The 20,505-nt window shown below is 42.3% G+C and overlaps 1 protein-coding gene across 5 annotated transcripts in view; it reads right to left on the bottom strand.

The window, feature by feature from the left end:
* YEATS2 (YEATS domain containing 2) overlaps positions 1-7,465 on the bottom strand; it is a 111,863-nt gene extending 104,398 nt beyond the window's left edge. For all 5 annotated transcript variants that reach the window (XM_060099205.1, XM_060099206.1, XM_060099210.1 and 2 more), the window contains exon 1: positions 7,292-7,465. The gene's annotated coding sequence lies outside the window, so the exon portion shown is untranslated. The remainder of the gene's footprint in view (positions 1-7,291) is intronic.
* Positions 7,466-20,505: the final 13,040 nt, after the last annotated feature.

Raw genomic sequence — 20,505 nt, 5'->3', positions numbered from 1 at the left:
GACTACAATGTTTGAGTTTTCTAACCATGTACATGCATTATTTGAGGGAGGAAAATGCCAAAAGAGTTTATGTCTCTTTCTGTTTTCTTCTTACTTCTCTATATGTTTAAAAGACACAACTATAGAGAATGTGAAACAACTGGAACTTTCATGCATTGGTGGTGGGAATGCAAAATGGTCCAACCACTTTGGAAAACAGCTTGGCAGTTTCTTAAAAAAAATTAAAAATTCCCTACCATATGACCCAGCCATTCCACTCCTAGGTATTACCCAAGAGAAATAAAAGCCTATGTCCATACAAAAACACAAATGTTCACAGCAATGTTAGTTGTAATAGTCAAAAACTAAAAACAACCAAATGTCCGTTAGTAGGTGAATGGATAAACAAATTGCGATATATCCATACAATAGAACATACTCTTCAATAAAAAAGAATTAACCAGGGACTTCCCTGGTGGCACAGTGGTTAAGAATCTGCCTGCCAATGCAGGGGAGACGGGTTCAAGCCCTGGTGCAGGAAGATCCCACATGCCGCGGAGTAACGAAGCCCGTGAGCCACAACTACTGAGCCTGCACTCTAGAGCCTGTGAGCCACAACTACTGAAGCCTGTGTGCCACAACTACTGAGCCCACGTGCCACAACTACTGAAGCCCATGCTCCACAAGAGAAGCCACCGCATTAAGAAGCTCGCACACCGCAGCTAAGAGTAGCCCCCGCTCAACGCAATTAGAGAAAGCCCGCGCGTAGCAACAAAGACCCAAGGCAGCCATAAATAAATAAATAAACTTAAAAAATAAAATAAAAAAGAATTAACCAATACATGCAGCAACATGAATTAATTTCAAAATGATGCTGAGTGAAAGAAGCCAGCTTAATAAAAAAGTATATACTACAATGGTAACATTTATACAAAATGCAAACTAGTCTACAGTGACAGAAACCTGATCAGTGGTTGTTGTGGTATGGGGCAATGATGGGGAAGGGAGAGAGAAGGATCACAAAGGGGTATCAGAAAAATTCGGGGGATGATGCATATGTTTACTATCTTGATTGTGGTGATGTTTTCACAGATGCATAAATATGTCAAAACTTATCAAATTATACACTTTATATTATGTGCAGATTGTGGTATGCCAATTGTACCTCAATGAAGCAATTTAAACACACACACAGCTATTAAATATAGACGTATAAAGAATACACAATGGTGGGCTTCCCTGGTGGCACAGTGGTTAAGAATCCGCCTGCCAATGCAGGGCACACGGGTTTGAGCCCTCATCTGGGAAGCTCCCACATGCCATGGAGCAACTAAGCCTGTGTGCCACCACAACTACTGAGCCTGTGCTCTAGAGACTGCGAGCGACAACTACTGAGCCTGTAGGCCTAGAGCCCTTGCTCCACAACAAAAGAAGCCACCACGATGAGTAGCCCAGGTACCACAATGAAGAGTAGCTCCCGCTCATCCCAACTAGAGAAAGCCCGCGTGCAACAATGAAGACCCAATGCAGCCAAAAATAAATAAATAAATTTAAAAATATAAAAAGAATACACAATGGGAGCCCTCATACATTTTTGGTGGAAATGTAAAATGGTGCAACTGCTGTGGAAAACAGTTTGGCAGGTCCTCAAAAAGTTAAACACAGAATTACTATATGACCTAGCAATTCCACACCTAGGTATACATTCAAAAGAACCAAAAACGTATGTCCACATAAAAACTTGTATGTATGTGAATGTTTAAAACAACATTATTCACAATAGTGAAAAAAATGGAAGCAACTCAAATGTCAATTGATGATTGGATAAACAAAATGTGATATAATCATACAACGTATTATTAAGCAATAAAAAAGAATAAAGTACCAACACATGCTACAACACCGATCAACTTCGAATATATCATGCTAATTAAGTGAAAGAAGCCAGACACAAAAGGCCACATATGACATGACTATATTTCTATGAAATGTCCAGAAACAGGCGAATCCATAGACACAGAAAGTGGCTGCCAGGGGAGGAGGGAACTGGGACTGACTGCAAATATGTATGGGGTTTCTTTCTGGAATCATGAAAATGTTATGGAATTAGATGGTAGTAATGGTTGTACAACCTTGTGAATATACTAAAAAAAACCACACTGAATTATACACTTTAAAATGGTGAATTCTATCTTATGTGCATTATGTCTCAATGAATAAGTATACACTCAAATAAACTAAATTAGTTTAAAAAACAAAATAAATAACAATCACCAACATATCCACAACTCTGTAAATAAAAACATTATGAATAAAGTTGAAGCTCCTGCCCCTTGGCATTCTGGTCACCGCCAGCCTTCATTACCACCACATAACAGGTCTCTCCCCACACTTACCCCAAGCCCACTCTTCAGATAAACAGAATAAACAATCCTTGGTTAGGAGAACTAGTTCTTCTACCTCTCCCTGCCTATAGTCCTCAAAGTTCACATGCCTGAACTTCTCCTAATTACCTTCCAACGGGTTCACATTTCATCCCTAACTTCTCTCTGCTTACTGAAATGCTATTCATCCTTCAAGAATCAAAATAAATTCCAATTCATCCATAAAGTGCACCCCAGCCTTCAAAAAATTTTTTTCTAACTCCCACAGAACAGATGCTATAGAAACAATCTGCTTCATAAGTCTTGTTTTCTGTGAGGGAAAAGTGCACCAATGCTGACCCTCACCCTCCATTCAGTGGCAGTGTAGAAAACAGACTGAAAGGGCAGCAGGTTTAGTTAAAAGCAAGGAGGAGAGGCCAATTTAAGGAGATGGCAATGAAGAATTCTATTCTCTATGAGCAAATGAGAAGAGAGGAGGATCAAGTATTTCTTGGAATCTATCCTAAGGAAATACTCTCAAGACTGGTGATATACATCATACATGGACTGTACTTAACAGATCTACAACTTAAATATTAGTTCTCCACTTTCTATATATTTAGAATATAATAAAAAACTTCATAATAAAAAACTGGAAATAGTCCATAGCAAATTACAGGGTATCCATTGAATGACTATAAAGGAATTTTAATATGGGGGGATATGTAGAAAACCCTAAAGATTCCACAAAAAAACTGGTAGAATAAATTAATTCAGCAAAGTAGCAGGATACCAAGTCATCACATAAAAATCAGTTACATTTCTATACACAAACAATGAACAATCTGAAAAGGAAATTACAAAAATATTTCCATTTATAATAGCATCAAAAAGAATAAAATACTTAGGAACTAACCAAGAAGGTAAAAGATATATACAATGAAAACTACAAAATATTGCTGAAAGAAATTAAAGAAGACAAATAAATGGTAACACATCCTATTTTCATGGACTGGAAGACCTAATACTGTTAAAAAGTCAATACTACCCGAAGCCATCTACAAAGTCAATGCAATACCTACTGAAATCTCAATGACATTTTTTGCAGAAATAGAAAAACCCATCCCAAAATTCATATGGAATCTCAAGAGACCCTGAATAACCAAAACAATCTTGAAAAAGAACAAAACTGGAGGACTCACACTTCCTGATTTCAAAACTTACTAGAAGCTACAGTAATCAAAAGAGCTCAGTACTGGCATAACACAGATATATAGACCAATGGAAGAAAACAGCCCAAAAATAAACTCTTGCATATATGCTCAAATGATCTTTGACAAGGGTGCCAAGACCACTTAATGGGGAAAAAACAGTCTTTTCAACAAATAGTGCTAGGAAAACTGGATATCTATGTGCAAAAAAATGAATTTGGACCCTTAACTAATGCCAGGTACAAAAATTAACTCAAAATGGATCAAAGACCTAAACAAAAAACTTAGAACTCGATTCAAAATGGGCAAAGGATTTGAATTGACATTTCTCCAAAGATACACAAATGGTCAATAAGCACATGAAAAGATATTCAACATCACTAATATTAGGGGAGTACAAATCAAAAACACAATGAGATATCACCTCATAGCCATTAGCATGGCTACTTTAGAAAAACAAAACAAAAAGCAGAAAAGTGTTAGCAAGGACGTGAAGAAACTGGAACCCTCGTGCATTGGTGGTGGGAATATAAAATGGTGCAGCCACTATGGAAAAGAGTGTGGCGCTTCCCCAAAAAATTAAAAATAGAATTACTGTATGATCCAGCAATTCCACTTCTGTGTAAATACCCCTAAAGAACTGAAAGCAGGGACTCAAACCGGTATCTGGGCACCCACATTCCTAGGAGCATTATTCACAAGAGCCAAAAGATGGAAGCAACTCAATTGTTCATCAACAGATGAATGAAAAAATAAAATGTGATATATACATACACTAGGATATCATCCAGCCTTTAAAGAGGAAAGAGGGCTTCCCTGGTGGCGCAGTGGTTGAGAATCTGCCTGCCAATGCAGGGGACACGGGTTCGAGCCCTGGTCTGGGAAGATCCCACATGCCGCGGAGCAACTGGGCCCGTGAGCCACAATTACTGAGCCTGCGTCTGGAGCCTGTGCTCCGCAACAAGAGAGGCCGCGATAGTGAGAGGCCCACGCACCGCGATGAAGAGCGGCCCCCGCTTGCCACAACTAGAGAAAGCCCGCGCACAGAAACGAAGACCCAACACAGCCATAAATAAATAAATAAAGCAAACTGTCAAAAAAATAAATAAATAAAAAGGAAAGAAATTGAGACATATGATACAACATGGATGAACCTTCAGTACATTATGCTAAGTAAAATAAGCCAGTCACAAAAAGACAACTGCTGCCTGAATCCACTTATATGAGGTACTCAAACTAGTCAAAATCATAGAGACAGAAAGCAGAATGGTGACTGACAATAGCTGTGGGTAAGGGAAAGTTTAGAGAGAAGTTTAGAGTTTCTGTTTTACAAGATGAAAAGAGTTGTGGAGACGGATCGTGGTGATGGCTGCACAGTGATATAAATGTATTTAATACCACTGAACTGTACACTTAGAAATGGTTACAGTGGTAAATTTTACGTTATGTGTATTTTACTACACCTGAAGAAAAGTATACATAGGAGTTAAATGGTAAGTATGCTTTTTCCATTATTAACCATGTCCTTCCTGATGGAGCACAGGTAACAAACTCATTTATTCCCAGTGGGTGGGGAATGGCGACACACATAAGGGGGAAAATTCTGTAAGCTCTGTATCAGGCTACATATTGTTAGTATCTAGATAATTCTTGACAATTAGAAAGTCAATCAGGAAAAGACAAACACAAATAAAAAGACGCACAAAGGACAGGAATAGAAATTCACAAGTGGCCAATAAATGTGAAAAGATGTTCAAACATACTAGTAATCAAGGAATGAAACATTAAAGACACAATTTTTCATCTATTAAATTTAGTTTGGGGGGAGATGAAAATAAGCTGTCTTAAACAAGGGGCACTTGTTTCTAATTCACACTCATTGTCTTCACTTCCCCACTCCCATTCAATTACTCCCATCTGTTTCTACCTCCTACTTCTAGTACTCTGGATAATAATACCAATGACCAAACTAATAACCTCTGCGTTGCCAAGTCCAGGTGAGCAACTCATTAAACATCTCAGGAGCACTGACGGACCAAGCCTCCATCATCCAGAAACTTCTCTCTCGTGGTTTCCATGACACCAGTCTCCTGCTTTTCTCTTACCTCGCTGGTTGTTTTTCCTGTCCTGTGCCCAATCTTTTTCCTCTATAAGATCTCCAAGCATAACAGTTGCTGAGGCTCACTCAATTTTCACTTCTCTATATACACTCTTTCCCTAAGTGATCTCAGGTAGTCCTATAACTTTGAATATCATCTATATACTGAGTACCCCCAAATTTTTATCTCCAGCTCTAGGTTCTCTTCTGGAAGCTCCAAACCTGTACATCCAACTGCTTCCTCAACATACCAACTTCATATCTAATATACATTTCAAATTTAATACACCCAAAACAGAACTCATGATTTCTCCCACCTCAAATTGCTCTCTTCCAGTCTTCTCAGCGAATGCTGCCATCTACTCGAAGTTGCTCAAAACAAGTATCAAAAAGCAAAGAGTTCTCCCTTTCACCAATCCATTTCCAAGTCTTGTTCATTCTACCTCCAAAATATTTGTTAATCTTTCTACTCTTCTCCATCTCCACAATCATGGACCTAGTCCAAGGTACTGTAAACTAACCGATCTTCTAGCTTCCGCTCTTGCCCTCTTCCTCCGCCCAGCAGGTTATGCTACTTTCCTTCTTACAGCCTTCAAAAGGGTTCTCATAAAAACTAAATTCCTAAGAACGGCTTCACCTGCTCCTATCTTTGAAAGAACATACAAAACCAAAAATATACACTCCATGATAATATCTCTAGACAGTAAAACTATGGGTACTTTTCCTCATTTTTCTTGTATTTTTAAATTTTTCTATGATGAATATCTACTACTTGCTTATTAAGAAAGAGGAAATTATATTGCTGAATACTACATAATATTATATTCTTACATGTAAAGGAGAAAAGGGAATGGAAAATTGTAGTTACAACTCCGTAACTGTTACAAGCTTAGAAGAAAACAGTAGCAAACAAGTATCAAAATTCTAAGAATGAGGTGTCAGGGCTGTAGAATTACTGGTGATATTTTCCCTCTACTTTCTATTTTTCAACATAATTACATTCACAATAGAAAAAAAAGGTTATGAGATAAACCTCATTGTCTTCTGCAATCTGGCCGCAACCCACCAAAGCAGCCTTTCACTCCCACCCCGCACTGTCTCACTCCTCTGGTGCTTTAACTCGGGCACCGTCTCTAGAGTATCCTCCAACCTTTCTAAATCCTACTCATCCTTCACGGTGGAAGGAGACGATAGGGAAGCCGACAGGTTGGAGAAAGATTCCGGGATTCTTGCTGATAAATCCACAACTTGCCGGTGCTGGGGCCAAATCTCGTCTCCAATCCCATCGCAGGCCACCAGGTTTAACGTGCTAAAAGCTCCCACCAGTGGGGCCCAGGGGACCCCAATCCCCTCAGAGAGCGCGGTGCCCCTTAAAAAAGGACACCCCTCACACACCCAAATTCCGGGTTCCCGCTGCGGAGACTCCCCCGGCACACACACTCACCCCAGACCCAGCCTCCTCCTTCGGATCCTCTCCTCACGTCAGTCCCCCGCCCCCTCCCTCCCCTCAGCCGGGGTGCCAGCGCGTCCGGCGGGGTGGGGGAAGGGCGCGCACGTGCCCGCGCCGCCCCCGCCCAAACAATGCCCGGGAGAACGGAGCGCGCGCCCGGCGGTCCCATCCCGCTCCCGCCAACACTCACCCTTTTTCCGGGTCTCCGGCTGAAGCGCAGGCCCCGCCGGGCGCCGCGAGAGGGCAAGGGGGAGGGGAGGCAGCGGGCCAAGCCCCGTGGAGCCGCCCCGCCACGAGGCCCCAGCGACCCCGGAGCCCGCGGAAGCACACTGCTCGGCAGAGCCCGCCGACCCGTCTGGCCCGGACGTCACCAGCAAGGGCGGTGGCGACGCGCGCGGTTCCGGGGGCGGAGTCCGCAAGGTTGTGGGCGGGGCCGGGGCGGGGTTGAGGCTGTCCTAGACTCTCACCCCGGGCCGGGACGCTCTGGCCCGCACTGCCCAGCCCTGACCCGCTACCTGGGGAGCATGGGCGCCGGTTCTGGTAAAGGCACCATCATATATTATTTTGCTCCTTAGAGAAAGATGGCGAGTTCCAGCCCAAAGACAGAATATTCATTCTGCCAGCATTTATGAAGCTTCTACAGCAAGGACCACAGTAGCTATGATTTTTGTATGTGTCATCTTGTACCAAGCTTTGTGCTCTGTGCTAGGGATAGAAATAACTATAGTTATTACTAACCTATTTTACAGATGCAGAAACTGAGGCTCGGAAAGGTTATCTAGGTCATACAACTAGTGAGTAACAATCCATCAAGTACTGTTTTCCACCTAAATATCTCTTGAGCCCAACCTTCCCTTTCCTTCTCCCTGTACCACCCTACAGTAGACTCCATCATCTCTCTGCCCAAGGCCACTGTAGCCTCCCATGTGGTCTCCAGGTATCTATTTCTGTCCCCCTCCAATCTGTTTTCCTCACTATGTAAAGATTTACCATTGGAATTACCAAGGTTTAGAGGGGGTTCACTTTATAATTTTTTTTTCACTTTACGTATATGTTACTAATTTTTTGGATGTGTTTAATAAAAATGTTTTAAAGGATTTACTCGTATATCTCCAATTGCAAGCCCAGTGCATTGCACATAGTATGCACTCAAAAAGTATTTGTTGAATAAATGAATAGTAGGGCCAGGAACTTACTCCAAAGCCCTGCATGATAAGGGAATAGAGGGATTTATAAAATGTCACTGTTGGCCTCCTGACCTTAATGTCTATTAAGAGTAAAGGCAGATTAACAATATTTGTTCAACAAATTTTTTGTGTGTTTCTATTCTCTGTCCTGGCACTGTGTGCCGAGCACTATGTTAGATACTGAGGATCAGAAATGAACAAAACAGTTTCTGCCCTTGTGAAATTTACCGTCCATCTAATCTGAAAGGCCAGGAAAGGACTCTCTTAGCTTTAAGCTAAAACCCAAAGAGAGAATGGGAATCGGGGAGATAAAAATAAATTTCATGGAGAAAGAGGTAGGGTAAGTGGTCAGCATGGGCATGTCTGTATTCTCCTACTTTGGGGGTCTAACCCTGAGGCAGGGGCTTAGAAATATCCAGCTGAATGTGGAGGACGCTAGAAGCCCATTTCTCCTGGCCCAGCTTGGAAGGCTGCCCAATTCTGGCAGAAGTCTCACATTGATCAGGGCTTAGGAGCAGACAGCAGCATTAGTGAGAAAGAGGAATCTGAGATAGTGCTGCTGGGTGTCCACAATTTGCAGATGGTGTGCCAGAAACCCAGACTTCTCTTATGCCTTCTGCCAGGCAAGCAGAAAGTAGCATGGGTGAGAGCCATGGACAGGCCAATGGGCACTGTGCCAGGGGCCAGATGATCCTAAACCAGAGGCCTTATGGTGGACTAATTGGCAGGTAATGATGTGGCTAAGACCCCAAGGATGGGCAGAGCTAAAAACCCCAGCAAGAGCTGAAGTGCTCCCAGGTCAGCTGGTGAGAGGAGCAGGAATGAAGGAGTCGGGGTGGGAAGGTGAGACATCAGACTCTCAAGGTGCTGAAGCAACAGATCATGAGCTTGACAGCCAACAACCTCAGCAGTTGATGCCAGTAGGGCCCTGGTGACCAGGTGTGACTAGGCACATGGCTGCAAAGGCCAGTGAGGACCCAGGCTATGGCTCACAGCTCTGCACACAGATCTGAGACCCCTCTGGCCACTCCCTCGAAGCTTCCCTTTGATCCCACAGGCCATCTTGGGAAGTCAAGAGTGGGGAGGGGTAAGTTCTGATAGGACTACAACTTTCAATTGACTGAATATTTACCCAAAATGAGATGGTTTAAGACCATATAACTTTCACTGGCAAGTTTTTTTGTTTGTTTTTCCAGAGTATTTTTTTAATCGAATGAAAGATTCTTGAAATGCTATAGTGCTTTACGATTTTCAAAAGTTTCACACACGTGATTTCATGTAATTCCATAATAACCCTTTTCCCCCCCACCCCTATCTTGCCTCTCCCCGTTCCCTCTCCCCACTGGTAACCACTAGTTTGTTCTCTATATATGTGAGTCTGCTTCTTTCTTGTCTTATTCACTAGTTTGTTGTATTTTTAAGATTCCACGTATAAATGATATCATACAGTATTTGCCTTTCTCTGTGTGACTTATCTTACTTAGCATAATGCCCTCCAAGTCCGTCCATGTTGCTGCAAATGGCAAAATTTCATGGCTGAGTGAAATTTTATGGCTGAGTAGTATGGCAAGCTTAAATTTAGCCCACTCCCCAACAGGAATGAAAACCCACAAGAAAGTTTTCATCATTTAAAGAGAAATAACAGCTACGGATTTGTATACATACGCACACAGTGTGTACATTTCAGTAACAGAAATAAGCTCTATGAAGCAAATGGGCAGGGTGCTAAGAGAGCACAGCACAGGGGGACCAAATTTAATATGGAGGTAGAAAAAGCCTCCCTGAAAAAATATTAAGTGATACTGAAAGCAGTAGGAGCCGTCGGGTCGCGATAAAGCCTAAGACAAAGTGAGAGAAGTTCAGGGTAACTTAAGAGCAGAGTGGCTGGGTTTGGGGCTGAGTCAGGCAAGAACAAGATCCTGCAGGTAGGTGGTGTTAAGATTTTTATCTTTACCTTAAGAACAACAGGAAGTCATCAAAGTGTTTTAAGCAAGGGAGTAATGTACTCAATTTGCCCTTTTAAGGTAATATATTCGACCTAGCAAACGGGTTGGGAATGACTGGAGGGGTGTGTGAACAAAGAAGCAGCCACACAGTTGGAAAGCAATTTGATCATCCAGGTGAAAAATGAGGGTACCTTACAGTGGGCAGCGGAGATGGAGGGAAGCAGAAAGATTCAAGAATTGTGGAGAAAATACCGAGAGACTTGGTAATGAACTGGGAGAAGACCAGGGAAGTGAGAAAAAGCAGCCCCAGCCTTCAAGCAGATGGTGCCCTGCAATGGAGCCCACAGCTGGAGATTGGATTTCAGGCCCCTCCTTGGCCAGGCCTCCTGCACTGGAGGGGGGCCTGGAAGGAGAAGATTAGGAGAAGAACCGAAGGGGACTGGTTTCTGGAGTTGGCAGATGGTGGATGGTGATGCCATTTACTGAGAGGAGAGAGACTGCAGGGAGAACAGATTTTCTATGTTGGGGGTAGTGGTGAGTGAATCAAGAATTCTTGGGACATTTTAAGTTTAAGACATCTACCTGAAGACATTAAACAGGCATCTGTGCACACAATTCTGGGGCTCAGAGAACTGGTGGGTAGCGCTGTCAACATACCCTTGTCAACAGGTAGTTCTGAGAGCTGATGAGATTGGAGAAAAGACAGCACAGTTCAGAGGGGTTGCACAGTCACAGCCCATAATGTCACACTTTGCTTTATACAAGACAACATTCCAAATGTTGAGAAATATCACATAATAACCTGGATTTCCCCTTCTTTGAAAAACCAAGGGACTTCCCTGGTGGCACAGTAATTAAGAATCCGCCTGCCAGTGCAGGGGACACGGGTTCGAGCCGTGGTCTGGGAAGATCCCACATGCCGCGGAGCAACTGAGCCCGTGCACCACAACTATGAAGCCCGCGTGCCTAGAGCCCGTGCTCCGCAACCAGAGAAGCCACAGCAATGAGAAGCTCGTGTACCACAACGAAGAGTAGCCCCCGCTCGCCTCAGCTAGAGAAAGCCCGCGCGCGGCAACAGACCCAATGCAGCCAAAAATAAAAAAATAAATAAATAAAATTTTAAAAAACAAAAAGGAAAAATCAAGCTGTGGTAACCTGGACCCACATTGCTATAATTAGATACTAGCTAACACTATGAACCAGGCAGTGTTCCAGGCACTTCACAAATTTAATCTAAGTAACAACTTGATTTTTATGGTTCATACTTTAAGGAAGAGAAAACTGAAGCACAGAAAGGTTGAGTAACTTATCAGACAGCTAAGAAGTGGCGGAGCTGGGTTGCAGACCCAGGCTAATCTGGCACCAGGGTCTGAGGGCTTAGACACCTTGGGTGCAGCTGGGAAGCTGCAATCCCATTTAGAAAAGCCCTGTTGCCTGCAGGGCATGGTCCCACCACTTCCTATTGTTTTCCTGTCCCCCCCAAACCCCATCCCAGTCTGAGCATCAGTTGCCATTTATTGTTTTATTTGCACTGCTGTTTTCTGATATTGGAGAATTATTTATCTATACCAAGTAGAATATTAAAAATATTAAAGGCATCTAACTTCCATGGGTAAGAATTTTAAAATTATTTATTTGTGAAATTTCTGTTTGTATGTTACCTGGTCAGATAGAATTGATAAAAACAGGTTAGTATTTAGGTTAAATAAGTATGAGAAACTCATAACTATGTTTCCGTGCTTCTGAAACAGTCACACTTCTGATATATACTTGGGATCTATCATTCCCAAGTATAAAAGATGAAAATGACACAGAGCGAAGGCAACAAAATGTTAAATAACTAACTTTTCAATTTCAGACAGTTTTATTTAGATAAGGTTGATCTGAGACCGAGGTCTTGGGAGACTTTGACAGTATGCTTAAACTTAGTTTAAAGTCTTGGGGGAAAAATACGGTTTATGTCAGTTTGGGGTCTTACAGTCTCTCAAGTGGAGGAGGGGGTGGGGTGACTTCGATCGCTCACCAGTCCCTTCCTTAGTGAAAGTGTGAGAGGAGGGAGGTGGGGGTGAATGTTAAACGTACAGTATTAATGAAAGGAAAAGCAACAATTATTAAAGTTAGTCAAGAAGGTTTGGGCTTCCCTGGTGGCGCAGTGGTTGAGAGTCCGCCTGCCAATGCAGGGGACACGGGTTCGTGCTCCGGTCCGGGAAGATCCCACGTGCCGTGGAGCGGCTGGGCCCGTGAGCCATGGCCGCTGAGCCTGCACGTCCGGAGCCTGTGCTCCGCAGCGGGAGAAGCCACAGCAGTGAGAGGCCCGCGTACTGAAAAAAAAAAAAAAAAAGAAGGTTCTTGGAATGATGGCACTGACCCAGGAGAAGGAGCTGGTATTTGGAAGGGAGGCTCACTCTGGGAGCTGCAGCCCCCGGCTTCTTGCAGGGCTCCACTGCAGGGGAGCAGGGCTCCACTGCAGGGGAGGGGTGGGGCAGACTGAAAGCAGCAATCAGATAACCAAGGAAAGCCTGGGAAGGGTGGTGAGGCTCAGGCTCTGTCTGAGAGTGGGAGGGGAAGCTGGCTCAGATGGACAATTTTGCTAAGCTCTGCCCCAGAGATCCCTAGGCTGGAAGTATCCTCCTGGCCTCCACCCTGGGAAGACCAACCACCCTTCCTAAGATTAACAGGGACCCCTGGACCCCTTGTCGTCATGAGGTTCCCCTACCAGGATGCAGTCACTAATTAGACTTCTAAAATGAGAACTTCACACATACAGTGCCCAGCAAACTGTTAAAGTAGTTAGTGCCTGGGAATTACACTCGGGTTGTTAAAAATAAATGATTGTCCACAGCCAGGTCCAAACAAGAAACCAAACGTCTGGTTGGTCTTTTTGGATTTTGACAAAACTATATCCCACCCTTGAAGATCTTACTGGACCCCATCCTAACCCACAAAGAAACCATGCATTGTGCTTCTCCTCTGTGTGGATTGGGCAGTCACCACAAATGCAGACTTGGGGAATGGGGAAGATGATGCAAAACATTTTCATTGGTGCAAAAAAAAAAAAAAAAAAAAAATGGGTATTTGCCCTGAAAGGAAACTTTCTATGGTTGGAAGTGGTTGGGTTCTCTGTATTTGTTTCATATGAAAATGAAGATGAGGAGAACTTGGAACTCTCATACATTGCTGATGCGAATGTAAAAGGGTGCAGCCGCTTTGGCAAAGAGCTTGGCAGTTTCTCAAAATGTTAAACACAGAGTTATCATGTGTCCCTGCAGTTACACTCCTAGGCAAATACCCAGGAGAAATGAAAGCATATGTCCACACTGAATTTGTACAGGATTGTTCATAGCAAAAGCATGTATCTCAATAAGGTTGTTTTAAAAAAAAAAAGAAGTCATCTCTGGGCACAGTCTAAAAATATCTGAAAATTACTTGTAAAGTTAACATAAATATACAATTTCAGCTGTAATATGATTTGATTGTGGTGGAATCTAGATAATGTAAAAAGGCGAATGTACAAAAATAGTCCTGCTTAAACTTCTGGGTCAAACTTTAAAGACCGAAGGCTTCTGATTTTAATTTGGTTATATTTCCTTATATCTCTCATCAGCTGCTAGGTGTCTAGTTAATACAATACTGTGATATCTTCAGTTATTGTTTATTGTTTTTAAAGTGGTTTTCTACACTACAGCTCTCTGTTATTAAAGATAAATAATGACTAGTGCTAAGCTTATTAATTTGTTGACAGAATTTTTTATATACTTTAATACCATTTTCTTGATGGTATTTACTTATATTATCCTCTGGTAGCTTTTATCATGATCTTTTCCTGGCTTCCTATTTTATGGCTCATCTGTTCTAGAAATGCTCCGCAAATGCCCTCAGTCAAGAGGTATAGTCCTGGCTGTAAACAGCCCTCATTCCCAAATATAATAAGAGGCCTTTGGTGGCCTAGATGAAGCCAAAACAAATAATATTGCATATACATCAGGTTTCGAAAATCAATTACTGCCCAGAGTGCTATCCTGTTGACCCTGATATTGGGAGGCTTATTTGGCCTTTACCATGGGGCACCCAATGGCAGATTGTGGGATGTTGCCCCTGTAGTCAGATCTCGGATTCTTCCAATGCAAGTGAACAGGGGATTTTAGTTGGGAAGAGTAATCTCCTATAAATTGACCTTGGCAGTGAGTCATACCACCTGCATAATAACTTTTATTCTCCAACATCTCTAAACTCTTATACTTTATATGGCCATAATGTTTCTCCTTCTATGCTTACAAAATGCCTTATTCATATGTTCAGAATAAACTCATCCAGGTTTGGTGTCCCCAGCTGAGCAGCAGATAATGTCAGAACAGTCATAAATGTGCCTAGAGAAGAATTGTTCACATTATAAAAGGAATAAAAGGAGGGGAAACTGTCAGAGAGTTTTCTGAGCTGCTTTGTATTCTATTCACTATAGATAACACCAACTGGAGAATTTCAGTAGTCAGAGTTTGTGTATAGAATGAGTTTGGATCTTCATAGCCCAAAATGCAGGCAGTCTGTTGTAAGATAAAAAAAAAAAAAATCATAATATTGGGAATGATAGCTGGGAAAGCTGTTTTTTGTTTTGTTTTGTTTTGTTTTTTGACTCAATTTTATACTGCTTGTACAGTGTTGACATTTATATTTTGTGTAAAAGATTTATTTATGCAACAGCATAGGGCTGAGAAGCTATGCCTCTCCTTGCCCCCCTTTGTCACCGTGTCTCTCTCCTTGGAACTCTCCTTTTAGATGTGGCATACATGACAGCTTGGCAGATGTCACATCCACTCCCAACCCTTTCTCCCTTGCCTTCTTCTATAGAAGCCAGAAAGTTAAACACTCAATTTCCTACCCTCCCTTGAAGCCAGGAGTGACCACGTGACTCAGTTGTAGCCAAGAAGATGAAACCGCAAGTTCAGTGAATAAAAGGAGAGACTCCCAAAGAAAGGGGAGAGCTGTAGCTAGTCCTGCCTCAGCCTCTCTGTCCCCTTCCTCCTGCCTTGAGTTTGGATGTGATGCCTGAAATTACGGCAGCCATCTTTCAACCATGGAGTTTCAAGCCAACACCTTAAAAACAGGACAGAAAAAAAGCTGGAGCCTGGGTCTTTTATGATGGTACCAGGCCTGTACTGCCAACTTGCTATGTAAGAAAAACATCATTTGTTTGTTTAAACAACTTGTGGCCAGACTTTCTGTTATTTTCAGCCAACCACATTCCTTTATGACACACGAGATTTCTTCAATGTGCTTCTTTCCTATTCTCAACTTCTCAGATAGCTCTTTCTCAGTCTCCACCCCCAGCTCCTCTTTCTCTGCCTATGCCTGAATACTGAGATTTCTGTGTCTTCTATCCTTGTTCTATTCTCATTTCTTGAATAATTTTCTCCATGGGCACAGCTTCAACTGCCCCTTACATACCAACAAGTTCCAAATCTAGATCATGAATTTGGGCCTCCAACCTGAACCTGGACCATTATTTTCAAGTGCATTTAAGACATTTCCCTTTGTATGGCCCTGAAGCAAATTCAGCCTATCCATAATTAAACTAATTTTTCCCCCATCCAAGGCTTACTTTTCTCCCTTCTCTTACTATTTTGATCAGTTTCACCACCCACTCAGTTATCTGAGATAGAAACTTTGGAATCATCCACTCCTTGTTTACCTTCACAGGTCACATCCAATTAGTCTCCAGGTGTTACTCAATCCATCTCTTAAATTCTTCTTAGGTCAGCTCTCTCTCCTTTATTCCCTCACCATTGCCCTGGTCCAGGTGCCCACCCTCTCCACCTGGACTGCTACCCTCTCCTCCTAATTGGTTGTGCTGCCTTCCTACTCTCCCCATCTAGTGTGTTTCAACCGCTGGGGTCAACTTTCTAGAACACATCTGATCATTTCACTCTACTATTTAAAACACCTCAGTGCCCTGGCCCCATTACCTAGGGCCAGTGGTTCTCAAATTTTACTGTGCATCCGCATTACCTGAAGGACTCGTTTAAACATAGATTGCCACTCCTCCAGAGTTTCTGATTCAGTAGGTCTGGGGTGGGTCCTAAAATGTGTATCCCTAACAAGTTTGAGGATGGTGCTGATCAGGGACCACATTTTGAGAACCACTGGTCTAGGCTAAAATTAGAGCTCTTTAACGTCAGGTTTAAATCATTTACAACCTACCTTCCCAGTTTCTGGCCGCTGCTCACCACATTCCATAAGTTTTTTGGGGTTTTTTTTTGGCCGCACAGCATGCAGGATCTTAGTTCCCCGACCGGGGATCGAACCCTTTCCCCCTGCAGTGGAAACATGGAGTCTTAACAACTGGACCAACAGGGAAGTCCCCATAAGTTATTTCTGAGGTCACCTGCCACTCTTATATCAAGGCCTCAATCATTCTCTTCCCCTTGTCTGGAATACACATTCCCCTTCTCATTCCTGGCAAACTCCCTACCAGTTTTTCAAGAAAAGTCCAGCTCCAGCTTCCCTTCTGAAGAATTAATTTCCTGCTTCCTCCTCTACACTCTTTTGGCACTTCATACACAGGGTACTTTAGAGTCTTGCTACTTAACCGGTGGTCCTTAACCAACACTAGGGTCATCACCTGGGAGCTTGTTAGAAAAGCAGAGTTTCAGGCTCCACCCCAGACCTACTGAATCAGAATCTGCAATTTAACAGGATCCCCAGATGATTCCCACGCCAGCTGAAATGTGAGAAGCACTGCTGTGCAGGGCCTTGTGATAGACATTGTGATAGATGCTCTGATGACAGTATTTCCTTTAGTTCCTCCAGCATTCCCATGGCTCGTTACTATTGTCCATGATTTAAAAAGAGGAAACAGAGGCTGGTAGTAGCAGAGCTGGGATTCAAACCCAGGGCTGTCAGTCTTCAAAAATCTGTGCTTGCTCTCCATACTATACCCATCATCTGCCTATCACTGGTCTTCACACATAGTATTGTAATTATCTATCCATAAGTTGGCTCCCTGTCCACATAAGGAGGTGCTGAGTGGGGCAAAGTCCTATTGTCTCTAGAAATCAAGGAAGAAAACTGCACTGGAAACAAGGAAGAACCTTTGTTCTTTCTCACTCTCAACTACAGTTCTAATAGCAACTTTGGGTAGGATGAGGTTCCTGAAACAGTTTATACAAATTTTCAAAATATAGCAGCTTTATTGAGATATAACTCATAAATCATATAATTAACTCAAAGTATACAATTCAATGGTTTGTAGTAAATATATTCACAGAATTGTGCGATCACTACCCCAAAGCAAACCACATTGCCAATTAGCAGTCACTCTCCATTTCCCCCAGACCCTCCATCTCTAGGCAACCACCAACCAACCTCTGTCTCTATAGATCTACCTATTCTGGGTGTTTCATATGAATGGAATTGTACAATAGGTGGCCTTTTGTGACTGGCTTCTTCCACTTAGCATAATGCTTTTAAAATTCAGTCATGCTGTAGCATGTATCAGTTCTCTTTTCCTTTTTATTGATGAATGAAATTCCACTTCTTATTTATCCATTCATCAGTTGATAGACCTCTGAGTTGCTTCCACCTTTTGGCTGTTACAAATAAATAATGCTGTTATAAGCACTGTTTAAGTTTTGGCATGGATATATGTTTTTATTTCTCTTGGGTACTCACCTAGGAGCTGGGTTATGTGGTAACTCTATGTTTGACTTTCTGAGGAGCAGCAAGACTGTTTTCCAAGGTGGCTGTACCATTTTACATACTCAGCAGCAGTGTATGAGGATTCCATTTTTCCTACATCCTTGTCAACATTTGTTATTATCTGTCTTTTTTTTTAAATTCAATTTATTTAAACTAAAAAAAAAACCCCAAAGCCTGTGGTTTTTATTATAGTCATTTTAGTGGGTATGAAGTGGTAGCTCATTGTGGTTTTGATTTGCATTTCCCTAATAACTAATGATATTGAGCGTCTTTGCTTGTTGGCCATTTGTATATCTTCTTTGAAGAAATGTCTACTCTGATCTTTTGCCCATTTTGAAATTGGGTTTTTTTATTTTATTTTATTGAGTGGTAAGAGTTCTCTATATGTTGTGGGTTGAATGTGTCTCCTCCAAAAGATATGTTGGAGTCCTTGCCCTCGATACCTCGGAATATGACTTTATTTGGAGATAGAGTCTTTACAGATGTAACCAAGTTAAAATGAGGTTTTATGGTGGGGTTAATCTAATATGGTGTGTGTCCTTATAAAAAGGGGAAAATTTGGACACAGAGAGACATGCATACAAGTAGAACATCATGTGAAGATGAAGGCAGAGAACAGGGTGATGTAGCAGAAGCTAAGGAATGCCAGAGATTGACAGAAAATACCAAGAAACTAGATGAGTGGCATGGAACATTTTCTTCCTCGCAGTCCCCAGAAGAAATCGAGATACCTTGATCTCAGACTTATGTCTTCCAAAACTGTGAAGCAATAAATTTCTGTTGTTTAAGCCACCCAGCCTGTGATACTTTGTTATGGCAGTCTCAGGAAATTAGTACACTATATATTCTACATACAAGTCCCTTAACAGATAATATGATTTGCAAATATTTTCTCCCATTCTGTGGATTGTCTTTACAGTTTCTCGATGGTATCCTTTGAAGCACAGAAGTTTTAAACTTTTATCAAGTTCAATTTAATTTTGACTCCTCTGCAGGGTTAGTTTTTAAGGCCAGCCTTTGAGATTTATTCTGATCCCAGGAGGGGTCTTCTTAGTGGTTTCTTTCCCTAGTTCTCACTGGTAAACTAGCTGGCCTGTGTTTGTTGACCTCTTGGAGCTACCAGCCTTCTCTTAACTGTCTACCACCATTGTGGTAGACAGTTTGAACATCTCCACACTCTGTTAGAAATAGAGTCAGTCAGCTTTACAAGCAGGGTGCTATGCTGGGGTCATAGGCTCTGGTCTTCTTGACCTGCCTTTTTTGGTGTGGAACTTCTGCCGTCCAAGGAGGGGCTGGCTGGAGGAAGGGTGCCTCTACCTCTCAGCGATACTCACCTGGAAATTAGCCTAGGCAACATGGAGCCGTGGGGGGATGCAAAATGCTGGGGGCCTGCCCCTCCCATGGAGACCTCTTTGCCTGGGAGCAGGGGAGTCCCGTCTTCTTGACCACATCCACTTGGAGTGTAGCTTCTGTCATATTGAGTTGGGAGGGAAAGTGAGGTGGAGCGTGCATAGTGGTTTAAGTGCTACAGACTCTGTTCTTACTAAGTTTCAGCAGAGTTTTTGAATAAATGTTTCTTTACTTATATGCCCTTAGGATAATTTCTAGAGACTTTAAATGTTGTTATTTTTAAAATAATTTTCACCAATTACAGTTGTTTTGCTGAGGTGGGGGTCTGTGAAACTCTTCACACCACTATTCCAGAAGTAATTTATATACTTTTGATAAAAAATGGGATCATAGCAGTTGTGGAGGTAGGGGTAGGGGTGGGGTTAGGGATAGCAGTAGCAGAGTAAGTCAGGAATAAAAGATTGGGTAACAACCCATCAGGACTTCCAATTAGCGAACAAGAGAGAAGCAGTAGGTGTGAACAAAACCAGGAATCACTAAAGAAATTTGGAGGCTTTATAACTTCCCCATTCCTCTATTTTTCAACATATCCCTTCTGCCTCCCATACTGATAATCAGTCAAATAAATATTCATTACCTACTCTGTGCCAGGCACTTTGCCTGGTCCTAGGGATAGAGTTAGGTTAACAAGACAGACTTGTTCCTTGCCCTCAAGGAGTGAAAAATAAACCCGTTTGGGGAATCAGGAAAGGCATCATAGATGAGGTAGCATTTGATCTGGATTCAGACGCAAGGAGAGGGTTATTGCTGAACCTAGATTTAGACAGAAACCCAAAAGCTAATGATAAGATCAGGGAAAGTCACTGTTATGTAAGATGCCAGGAAGTCATTAAAAATATGATTTAAAACATACTGATGAAAATTTTCAGTTCTAGGCAAATTCAAAACAGGCCATTTGTTATTAGCACTCTACATTCTAGCCACTTTCTCTCTCCTTTCACTTTCAAGTGACCTTGGGCTTTCCAAAACTACCTACTAAGGCATCTTACCCCAGCTGGTCCTCTCCTCTGGGCTGGATTCTTGGCTAGATACTTGGACCTCACCAAATAAGAGATGGTTTCTAATTTTGAAGAGTCCATAATCTGGGAGAGGGAGGTAAAGAGTCAAGTAAACAGTAAAGTACTCTCACAGAGGTACATCAAGGAGGTAATGGGGGCACACAAGAGCCC

Source organism: Mesoplodon densirostris, chromosome 5, assembly GCF_025265405.1.
Source record: "Mesoplodon densirostris isolate mMesDen1 chromosome 5, mMesDen1 primary haplotype, whole genome shotgun sequence".
Taxonomy (NCBI): domain Eukaryota; kingdom Metazoa; phylum Chordata; class Mammalia; order Artiodactyla; family Ziphiidae; genus Mesoplodon; species Mesoplodon densirostris.
This window is presented reverse-complemented; position numbering and strand designations above follow the sequence as displayed.